This window comes from Oncorhynchus keta, chromosome 23, assembly GCF_023373465.1.
Source record: "Oncorhynchus keta strain PuntledgeMale-10-30-2019 chromosome 23, Oket_V2, whole genome shotgun sequence".
In the NCBI taxonomy this organism is placed as follows: domain Eukaryota; kingdom Metazoa; phylum Chordata; class Actinopteri; order Salmoniformes; family Salmonidae; genus Oncorhynchus; species Oncorhynchus keta.
In genome coordinates this window covers 16900499-16913092 of record NC_068443.1, presented here as the reverse complement: position 1 = coordinate 16913092, position 12594 = coordinate 16900499, and positions in this window count along the sequence as shown.

Below are 12594 nucleotides of genomic sequence, written 5' to 3'. Positions count from 1 at the left end.
CAACTCTTCTGCCGTAAAACCTTGTGCACCCAAGTACATCGCTGCAGCTGCCACCACATCTATTTTTTGTGATTTCGTTCCATTTCTGCGGTACAGTTGATAACCATGGCAATGAATGCTAAGAAGCCAACGTTACTGAAGCATAAATTCTATCACTCTGTATTGGCTTAGGCCTACTACTCACCCTTGACCCATCATCATCTACTCTCTCCACTGCCTCAGCATACAACATCTGTTCTACTCTGACCCTGACAACCTAAACCCGTCTCTCTCGCACTGGTCACTTCTGATCCCCAGCAACATGGTCACCTCCACAATTGACCGTTTTTTCCACCGATACTACACATTTGTCCCATGCACCCCTACATACTTCTCACATCTCGGAATCTCCCTCCTACACACTGCTGTAACATGACCCTCAGCTTGGCATCTGAAACGCCTTAGTGGGTTCAGCACCAAAGCTCTCACTGGATAGCTGACATATCCTAACAGGAATATATCAGGTAAAGACTCTGCTTCAAAACTCGAAAGGGCAGTGTCTTCTCAGTTTCATCACACTCGCCACCGGGTCTAAGTCGCACCAAACGGCCAGTATCACAACAGAGACAGCAGAATATGGTTTGTACTTGGCGCCATTTTTCCTCAACACACATCTTCCCTCTGCACTCGGCTCTTCTCCTTCTTCCTCGCTGTCCATAACCACGTCTATCAGTTCACCACGCTCATCTTCATTCGCTATACTGCTTGCAAAACAAATACTGATGGCCTTTCTTCAATACCCACCTTCTGTTTCTTAGCCCAATTTACTAGTCTATCTATCTCTGGCCTCTCCATGCTCCTAAACGTGCCACAGTCATCAAAACCTATAAATCTCTACTGAATAAAAATATAAACACAACATGTAAAGTGTTGGTCCCATGTTTCATGAGCTGAAATAAAAGATCCCAGAAATGTTCCATATGCACAAACAGCATGACCAACCGCAGACCATTTCTAACCACGCTAGCCCAGGACCTCCACATCTAGCTTCTTAATCTGTGGAATATTGCGAGACCAGCCACCTGGACAGCTGATGAAACGGTAGGTTTGCACAACCAAAGAATTTCTGCACAAACTGTCATAAACCGTCTCAGGGCAGCTCATCTGCGTGCTCGTTTACCTCACCAGGGTCTTGACCTGACTGAGGTTCTGTCACGCCCTGACCTTAGAGAGCCGTTTTATTTCTCTATTTGGTTAGGTCAGGGTGTGATTTGGGGTGGGCATTCTGTGTTGTCTATTTCTTTGTTTTTGTCCGAGTATGGTTCCCACTCAGAGGCAGCTGTCTATTGTTGTCTCTTCTGATTCGGGATCATACTTAGGCAGCCCTTTTGCCTACTTTCTGTTGTGGGATCTTGTTTTTGTTAGTTGCTGGTTTAGCGCTACATTACTTTACGCATCGTTTATCTTTCTTGTTTTGTTGGGTTGTTCATTCAATAACTTCAAAATGTAACCCTACCACGCTGCACCTTGGTCTCATTACGACGACAGCCGTAACAGGTTCGGCATCGTAACCGACTTCAGTGGGCAAATGCTCTCCTTCGATGGCCACTGGCAAGCTAGAGATGTGTGCTCTTCATGGATGTTTCAACTGTACCGGGCAGATGATGTTAACATTGTGAACAGCGTGCCCCATGGTAGCGGTGGGGTTATGGTATGGGCAGGCATAAGTTACGGACAACGAAAACAATTGCATTTTATCAATGTCAATTTTAATGCAGAGATACCGCGACGAGATCCTGAGGCCCATTGTCATGCCATTCATTCGCCATCACCTCATGTTTCAGCATGATAATGCACAGCCCCATGACGCAAGGATCTGTACACAATTCCTGGAAGCTGAAAATTTCCCATTTCTTCCATGGCCTGCATACTCACCAGACATATCACCCATTGAGCATGTTAGGGATGCTCTGGATCAACATGTGTGACAGTGTGTTCCAGTTCCCGCCAATATCCAGCAACAGCCATTGAAGAGGAGTGGGACAACATTCCACAGGCCACAATCAACAGCCTGATCAACTCTATGCAAAGGAGATGTGTTGCACTGCATGAGTCAAATGGTGGTCACACCATACTGACTGGTTTTATGATCCATGCCCCTACCTTTTTTTAAATGTATCTGTGACCAACAGATGCATATATGTATTCCCAGTCATGTGAAATCCATAGATTAGTGCCTAATTTATTTATTTAAATGAGCTGATTTCCTTGTATGAACTGTAACTCAGTCAAATCTTTGAAATTGTTGTATGTTGCGTTTCTATTTTTGTTCAGTGTAATAACAATCTCTTCCTTTCCCTCCCATATTGCTGGCACTGAAATAGAACGTGTTCCACTGTAGTGTCCATCTCCCCCTGACATTGATCACACTTCCCAGTCTGATGTTTTTCTACCAATTTCAATGTACTGTTTAGCCTTGTGTGGACTTCAGTTTCATTTGTGCTTCTAGAATACACCATTAGAATCATTTCAAGCACACCCTTCATTCTTCCCTACCTTTAATTATCACTGGTCTGATGACTGGACAGTAAATGTTATACTCTCTCCCCCTCTTTTTCTCTTCACATCCCTCTCATCTCATGCCCCCTCTCTAAATCTCTCTCTCGCTCTAAATCTGTAATAAATTGACTAAGACTGACAGCTATGTTTATTAACCAAGAGTAATATACTATACGATATACTATTGACCATACAATTTATTTGGAAAGATTGACATCTCACCTGACCAGATTTTGAAGAAAGTCCCATAATCTCAATTGGTTGTCCTAATCTCTGGACAGTTATTAGAACCAGAACTGGACAGATTTGGTAGGAAACATACAGGGGTGGATTTAGAAATGTGGGGGTCCATTGCAATATACATTTACATTTACATTTAAGTCATTTAGCAGACGAAGGGCCCCTACAAAAGGGACATTTTCACACAGACTTAACCTGGTGATTGATTATTAATATGACATTATTACAAATATTTATTTCATGTACATTTAGCAATTATAAAATGTATAAGCCATATAATGTTTAATTCTTTTATAAACATTGAAACCCCTGAAACATAGCAAAGTCCAACCTTGGAAACATCGGCAGGCCTAATCTATCACATTCTTTTGTCATTTTTTAAACATTTATTAGGAGGGTTGGGAGACTCAACTCTCTTATTGTAACCTATTATATGTTAGAACTTGCACCCTCTATTAACTAGCTTCACAGATTATTTATCCAGGGTTGGATCTCAATTCTGACTTCCTTTCCACTTCTGCTTTAATAATCTACACTAATTTGAAATAACTGAACAGTTGAAACCAAAATCCCAGTATCCACCATATTGCTGTTTCACCTTTGTGTTTTCAGATCTGTGCAGGTGAAGTGAAGGAGACAAGGAGATTAAGCCACTTTACTAACGTATTAAGATGCACCCAGGTTTGTATAAACTATGCTTTGTACAAAATTATGTTCTGTACTGCACGAGGCAGTTCCTCGTCATTTTACTGCCATACATCTAGCATTTCCGAGCATCTTTGTAGTCGTTTCTATGGGACCTGGGTGAGTAGATTTAGCCTAGAAGGGATACAGCTTTTGTCTAAATTGTACTTTTCATAGCAGGGTTAGGGGAAATTACGCAGCAGGTTAGGATAATTAATGAAGCAGGTTAGGAGAATTATGTCAATATTAGGGAAAAGGGTTAGGTAAAATGCAAATAAAGAATAAACTTTTGGCGTCAAAAGCTGTATCCCATCAACACATGACCCGTTTAGAATTGATTTAAAGCGCATCCAACATTTTTTATAACTAGCTCCTTGTTCTATCTATACAATTTTTATAACTAGCTCCTTGTTCTATGTGTAAGATTTTTTATAACTAGCTCTTTGTTCCATCTGTGGCGCATTAAACAGTGCGTCCACAACAAAGATCTACACACATGCAAGAGGCATTTCTCATTCGGTACAAAACTTTTATTTAATATATTTTTGAAATTTCTCTGGTTTTTGTAGAACCATCTGCAACTGGACACAGACATTTTATGAGATACACTTTTTTCCGAATGGAACGAAGTAAGTATTCCCAAGAGCAGGTAAATTGAGCTTCAGTTGTTTAGCAACAAAACTGATGTGTGTGCAACTATGGGGTAAAACAGATGGGGTCAGTTTAGATTGTAGACAACATATCAACTATATTTAGTCTCCAAATGTCTATTGAAAACATAAATACATTTTCACAATGACCACTTGTTGTCTCTCAAATACATCATTACAGTTGTTGATTAGCTAGCTAGCGAATTTGATCCTTATTAGTGTTGACATGAAATCAGTCACAACATCTCAAAACAAGACATGGGGTGTAATCATTATGCCAATTCTGTTACCAAAGGTTTTGCAAATAAAAACAGTTGCTCCAAACAGAAAAAGCAAACAAGAGTTTCTATTGGACATATTCAGGTATGGAAGTCCCTCCCTAAACGTTTCGTTCAGTTTGCTCTATTTGCTTCAGTTCAGTTTGCTCTATTTGCTTCCGTTCGGTTCTTAAACTGTAAATGGTTTCCATAATGAATTCAATTCTTCTTCTTCAAATCCCATTTTATTTGTCACATGCGCCGAAAGCAAGCCCTTAACCAACAATGCAGTTTTAAGAAAATAGAGTTAAGACAATATTTACTAAATAAAGGGAAAAAAGGAACACAATAAAAGAACAATAAACAGGGGGTACCGGTACCGAGTCAATGTACAGGCGTACAGGTTAGTCGAGGTAATTTGTAAATGTAAGTAGGGGTAAAGTGACAATGCATAGATAATAAACAGTGAATAGCAGCAGTGTAAAAACAAAATGGGGGGTTGCCTATGCAAATAGTCCACGTGGCCATTTGATTAATTGTACAACAGTCTTATGGCTTGGGGGTAGAAGCTGTTAAGGAGCCTTTTGGACCTAGACTTGGCGCTCCAGTACCGCTGGCCGTGCAGTAGCAGAGAAAACAGTCTATGACTTGGGTGACTGGAGTCTTTGACAGTTGTTTGGGCCTTCCTCTGACACCGCCTAGTATATAGGTCCTGGATGGCAGGAAGCTCGACCCCATACGCACAAACCCGCCTTACGCTCTGATGCCGAGCATTTGCCATACCAGGCGGTGATGCAACCGGCCAGGATGCACTCACTGGTGCAGCTGTAGATCTTTTTGAGGATCTGGGGACACATACCAAATCTTTTCAGTCTCCTGAGGGGGAAAAGGCGTTGTCATGCCCTCTTCACAACTTTTTTGGTTTGTTTGGACCATGATAGTTTGTTGGTGATGTGGACATCAAGGAACTTTGAACTCTCGACCCGATCCACTACAGCCCCATTGATGTGAATGGGTGCCTGTTCGGGCCTCCTTTTCCTGTAGTCCACGTCTCCTTTGTCTTGCTCACGTTGTTGGAGAGGTTGTTGTCCTGGCACCACACTGCCAGGTCTCTGACCTCTGGCTGTTGCATCGTTGTCAGTAATCAGGCCTACCACCGTTGTGTTGTCAGTAAACTTAATGATGGTGTTGGAGTTGTGCTTGGCCACACAATCATAGGTGAACAGGGAGTACAGAAGGGGACTAAGCACGCACCCCTGAGGGGCCACCATGTTAAGGATCAGCATGGGAGATGTGTTGTTGCCTACACTTACCACCTGGGGGCGGCCAGTCAGGAAGTCCAGGATCCAGTTGCAGAGGGAGGTGACTCTAGTCCCAGGGTCCTTAACTTAGTGATGAGCTTTTTGGGCTCTATGGAGTTGAACGCTGAGCTGTAGTCAATTAACAGCATTCTCACATACTGTAGGTGTTCCTTTGGTGGGAAAGTGTGGAGTGCTTTTGAGATTGTGTTGTCTTTGAATCTGTTGGGGCGGTATGTGAATTGGAGTGGGTCTAGGGTTTCCGGGTTGATAGTGTTGATGTGAGCCATGATCAGCCTTTCAAAGCACTTCATGGCTATAGATGTGAGTGCTACCAGGCGGTGGTCATTTAGGCAGGTTACCATCGCTTTCTTGGGCTATGGGACTATGGTGGTCTGCATAGACTATGGTCTGCTTGAAACATGTAGGTATTACAGTCTCTGTCAGGGAGAGGTTGAAAATGTCAGTGAATGCACTTGCCAGTTGGTCCGTGCATGCTCTGAGTACACGTCCTGGTTATCCGTTTGGCCCCGCGGCCTTGTGAATGTTGACCTGTTTAAAGGTCTTGCTCACATCGGCTATGGACAGTGTGATCACAATATAATAGCCATATCTTGTAAAACCAAATTTCCAAATGCTGGGCCTAATATAGTGTATAAGAGGTCATACAATAAGTTTTGTAGTGATTTATATGTTGATGATGTAAAGAATATTTGCTGGTCTGTGCTGTGTAATGAGGAGCAACCAGACGCTGCACTTGACACATTTATGAAATAGCTTATTCCAGTTACTAATAAGCACGCACCCATTAAAAAAATGACTGTAAAAACTGTTAAATCCCCTTGGATTGATGAGGAATTGAACTGTGTGGTTGAGAGGGATGAGGCAAAAAGGTCTGGCAGCCCAATGAGGCAAAAAGGTCTGGCAGCCCAAATAACTGGCAAATTAAGAAATCATGTGACTAAGCTAAATAAAAATAAAACAATACTATGAAACAAAGATAAAAGATATAAAGAATGATAGTAAATGTCACGACTTCCGCCGAGGTCGGTCCCTCTCCATGTTCGGGCGGCGTTCGGCGGTTGACGTCACCGGCCGTCTAGCCAACGCCGATCCACCTTTCATTTTCCATTTGTTTTGTCTTGTTTTCCCGCACACCTGGTTTGCATTCCCTCATTACTCGTCTTGCATATAACCCTCTGTTTCCCCCCATGTCTGTGTGTGGAATTGTTATGTGTAAATGTATGTGTACTCCAGGCTGGTTTACGCCGGGTTATTGTAACCCATGTGTCAATAAAGGGCTCCATTTGCTATCAATTTCTGCTCTCCTGCGCCTGACTTCCCTGCAGCCAGTTACGCACTCCAGTAAAAAGCTTTAGAGCACCTTAAATGACATTTTGGGGGAAAAAGCCAACTCGGCTCCATCATTCATTGAATCAGATGGCTCATTTATCACAAAACCCACTGATCTTGCCAACTACTTTAATTACTTTTTCCTTGGCAAGATAAACAAACGGAGGGATGTCATGCCAGCAACAAACGCTGGCACTACACATCCAAGTATATCCGACCAAATTATGAAAGACAACAATTGTACTTTTGAATTCCGTAAAGTCAGTGTGGAAGAGGTGAAAAAATGATTGTCTATCAAAAATGACAAGCCAAAGGGCTTTGATAATCTGGATGGAAAATGACTGAGGATAATAGCAGACGATATTCCCGCTCTTATTTGCCACATCTTCAATTTAAGCCTACTAGAAAGTGTGTGCCCTCAGGCCTAGAGGAAAGCTGAAGTCATTCCACTACCCAAGAATAGTAAAGCCCCCCTTACTGGCTTGGTGAACTTCGGGGAAATTAATTGTGTTTGACCAGATACAATGCTATTTCACAGTAAACAAATTGACAACAGACTTTCTCACATATAGGGAAGGACACTCAACAAACACAGCACATACACAAATGACTGATGATTGTCTGAGAGAAATTGATGATAAAATGATTGTGAGGGCTGTTAGACTTCAGTGCAGCTTTTGACATTATCGATCATAGTTTGCTGCAGGAAAAACGGATGTGTCATGGCTTTACACACCCTGCTATAATGTCAATAAAGAGTTACTTGTCGAATAGAACACAGAGGGTGTTCTTAACGGAAGCATCTCAAACATAATCCATGTAGAATCATGAATTCTTCAAGGTAGCTGTTTAGGCCCATTGAAAAAGGCCATCTTTACTAACGACATGCCACAGGCTTTGAGTAAGGCCACTGTGTCTATGTATGCGGATGACTCAATGCCATACACGTCAGCTACTAAAAGACTGCAACACTTAATAACAAAGAGCCGCAGTTAGTTTCGGAATTGGTAGCAAGGAATAAGTTAGTTGTAATGGTCTTTTTCCTCCTCTGATGAGGTGTAGTAGGAAGGATCGGAGGACCAATGCGCAGCAAGTGTCCATATTTTTAATAAAGAAATTGAACACTGAACAAAAACAACAAAGTGCACAAATGAAACACTTCTGTCTGGTGCAGAATACAAACACTCAACAGAAAATAATCACCCACACTACACAGGTGGGAAAAGGCTACCTATGTATGATTCTCAATCAGAGACAACTAACGACACCTGCCTCTGATTGAGAACCATACCAGGCCAAACACAAAAACACCACATAGAAAAAGGAACATAGACAACCCACCCAACTCACACCCTGACCATACTAAAACAAAGACATAACAAAAGAACTAAGGTCAGAATGTGACATTAGTCCTAAATATTTCCAAAACTAAAAGCATTGTATTGGAACAAATCACTCACTAAACCCTAAATCTCAATTACATCTCGTAATGAATAATGTGGAAATTGAGCAAGTTCAGGTGACTAAACAACTTGGAGTTACCCTGGATTGTAAACTGTCATGGTCAAAACATATTGAAACAACAGTAGCTAAGATGGGGAGAAGTCTGTCCATAATAAAGCGTTGCTCTGCCTTAACAACACTATCAACAAGGCAGGTCCTACAGGCCCTGGTTTTATTGCACCTGGACTACTGTTCAGTCGTGTGGTCTGGTGCCACAAAGAGGGACTTGGGAAAATATCAGTTGGCTCGGAACAGGGCAGCATGGCTGGCCATTAAAAGTACACGGAGAGCTAACATTTATGACATGCATGTCAATCTCTCATGGCTAAAAGTGGAAGAGAGATTGACTTCCTCATTACTTGTTTTTGTAAGAGGTGTTGACAAGCTGAAGGTACCAACCTGTATGTTTAAAATATTAGCACGGTCACCCATGCATACCCCACAAGACATCCCACCAGAGATACGCACTATACACACACGTACACATAGATTTGCATTGTAGATATGTGATCGTGTAGAGTATGGATAGAGTATGGGCCTGAAAGCACACACATAGTGTGTTGTGAGTTCTGTAATTAATGTATTGTAATGTTTTTAAAATTGTATAACTGCCTTAATTTTGCCGGACACCAGGAAGAGTAGCTGCTGCCTTGCCTTGGTGCTCTCAGGATTCAATCTTAGTCCTGTATTGACACTTTGCCTGTTTGATTGTTCGTCTGAGGGCATCTGATTTCTTAATATCGTCCGGATTAGTGTCCCGCTCCTTGAAAGCGGCAGCTCTAGCCTTTAGCTTGGTGCGGATGTTGCCTGTATACATGGCTTCTGTTTGGGATATGTCATACGGTCACTGTGAGGACGACGTCATCAATGCACTTATTGATGATGCTGGTGACTGAGGTGGTATACTCCTCAATGCCATTGGATGAATCCTGGAACATATTCCAGTCTTTACTAGCAAAACAGTCCTGTAGCGTAGCATCTGCGTCATCTGACCACTTCCGTATTGAGTGAGTCACTGAGACTTCCTGCTTTAGTTTTTGCTTGTAAACAGGAATTAGGAGGATATAATTATGGTCAGATTTGCCAAATGGAGGGCGAGGAAGAGCTTTACGCGTCTCTGTGTGTGGAGTAAAGGTGATCTCGAGTTTTTTTTCATCTAGTTGCACGTGGCATGCTGAAATAAATTAGGCTGAAAACGGATTTAAGTTTGCCTGCATTAAAGTCCCTGGCCACTAGGAGCGCCGCTTCTAGATGATAATTTTCTTGCTCGCTTGCCTTATACAGGTTCTTGAGTGCAGTCTTAGTGCCAGCATCGGTTTGTGGTGGTAAATAGACGGCTACGAAAAATATAGATGAAAACACTCTTAGTAGATAATGTGGTCTACAGCTTATCATGAGGTACTCTACCTCAGGCGAGCAATACCTCGAGACTTCCTTAATATTGGACATCGCACACCAGCTGTTATTGACAAATACAGTGGCAAGAAAAAGTATGTGAACCCTGGAATTACCTGGATTTCTGCATAAATTAGTCATAAAATTTGATCTGAGCTTCATCTTAGTCACAACAATAGACAAACACAATGTGCTTAAACTAACAACACACAAATTATTGTATTTTCTTGTCTATATTGAATAAAGAATTTAAACATTCACAGTATAGGTTAGGAAAAGTATGTGAACCCCTAGTCTAATTACTTTTCAAAAAGCTAATTGGAGTCAGGAGTCAGCTAACCTGGAGTCCAATCAATGAGACAAGATTGGAGATGTTGGTTAGAGCTGCCCTGCCCGATTAAAAACACTCACAAAATTTGAGTTTGCCATTCACAAGAAGCATTGCCTGATGAACCATGCCTCGAACAAAAGAGATCTCAGAAGACCTAAGATTAAGAATTGTTGACTTGCATAAAGCTGGAAAGGGTTACAAAAGTATCTCTAAAAGTCTTGATGTTTATCAGTCCACGGAAAGACAAATTGTCTATAAATGGATAAAGTTCAGCACTGTTGCTACTCTCCCTAGGAGTGGCCGTCACCACGGAAGAAGCCACTGCTGTCCAAAAAAACTGCAAAAGAGCAATTGAATGTTCCACAGCGCTTCTGGCAAAATATTCTGTGGGCAGATTACACTAAAGTTGAGTTTTTGGAAGGAACACAAAACACTATGTGTGGAGAAAAAAAGGCAGAGCACACCAACATTAAAACCTTATCCCAACTGTAAAGTATGGTGGAGGGAGCATCATGGTTTGGGGCTGCCTCAGGGCCTGGACAGCTTGCTATCATTGACGGAAAAATGAATTCCAAAGTTTACCAAGACATTTTGCAGGAGAATGTAGGCCTATCTGTCCGCCAATTGAAGCTCAACAGAAGTTAGTTGATGCAACAGGACAATGACCCAAAACACAGAAGTAAATCAACAACAGAATTGCTTCAACAGAAGAAAATACACCTTCTGGAGTGGCCCAGTCAGAGTTCTGACCTCAACCCGATTTAAAATGCTGTGGCATGACCTCGAGAGCGGTTCATAAAAGACATCCTAAGAATAATATTGCTGAACTGAAACAGTTTTGTAAAGATGACTGGTCCAAAATTCCTCCTGAACGTTGTGCAGGCCTGATCCTCAACTACAGAAAACGTTTGGTTGAGCTTATTGCTGCCAAAGGAGGGTTAACTGTCAACCAGTTATTAAATCCAAGGGTTCACCTACTTTTTCCACCCTACACTGTGAATGTTTACACGGTGTGTTCAATAAAGACATGAATACATATAATTGTTTGTGTGTTATTAGTTTAACTGTGTTTGTCTATTGTTTTGACTTAGATGAAGATCAGATCAAATTTTATTACCAATTTATGCAGAAATCCAGGTAATTCCAAAGGCTTCGCATACTTTTCCTTGCAGGTGTAACAGTATACTTTTAAACCGTCCCCTCGCCCATACACGGGCGCGAACCAGGGACCTTCTGCACACAACGACAACAGTCACCCTCGAAGCATCGTTACCCATCGCTCCACAAAAGCCGCAGCCCTTGCAGAGCAAGGGGAACTACTACTTCAAGGTCTCAGAGCAAGTGACGTAAACGATTGAAACGCTATTTAGCGCACACCGCTAACTAAGCTAGCCGTTTCACATCCGTTACACTCACCCCCCTTTTGACCTTCCTCCTTTTTCCGCAGCAACCAGTAATCCGGGTCAACAGCATCAATGTAACAGTATACTTTTAAACCGTCCCCTCGCCCATACCCGGGCGCGAACCAGGGACCTTCTGCTCACAACGACAACAGTCACCCTCGAAGCATCGTTACCCATCGCACCACAAAAGCCGCGGCCCTTGCAGAGCAAGGGGAACTACTACTTCAAGGTCTCAGAGCAAGTGACGTAACCGATTGAAACGCTATTTAGCGCACACCGCTAACTAAGCTAGCCGTTTCACATCCGTTACACAGGCCTGATTATCCTTTGCGTCAGACTCATTAAAGAAAAATCTTCTTCCAGCTCGAGGTGAGCAATCACTGTTCTCATATCCAAAACCTATTTTCGGTCATAAGAGACGGTAGCATCAAAAATATGTACAAAATAAGCACAATTGGTTAGGAGCCCGTAAAACTGCAGCCATCCCCTCCGGCACCATTAATCAACAGTGTCTGGTGTGGTTGTCAAGAGATCAAGAACCTTGAGGATTTAAAGACACTCATACTTCTCGAGCAGCCCCTTTTGATGAGTTCAGATTTTTTGTGGCCCCCACCCCCATCAAAGTTGCCCATCCCTGTCCTATGCGGAGGCAACCAAAATAGTTTTGAAAGCAAACTACTGTGTTGAAGATATGGGCTGCAGTCCAAACTCAAAGTAGACAGCCCGACTTGGCCCTAAACCCTCAGCCCTTGAATGACGTTTTACATCGTCACATCCGAATGAACCTTAAATGTCCCTTGCCCAAGCGAGGGAGAGTGATGATCGGAGAGGCAACGTCCTTGGTGAAAATGTTGAAATTGAGGCTAAAAACAACCAACCTGAAGCTATTAATGTACTTAGCAAGCTAACCTAGCTAGCCTGCACTCCTGTCAGGGAGTTACA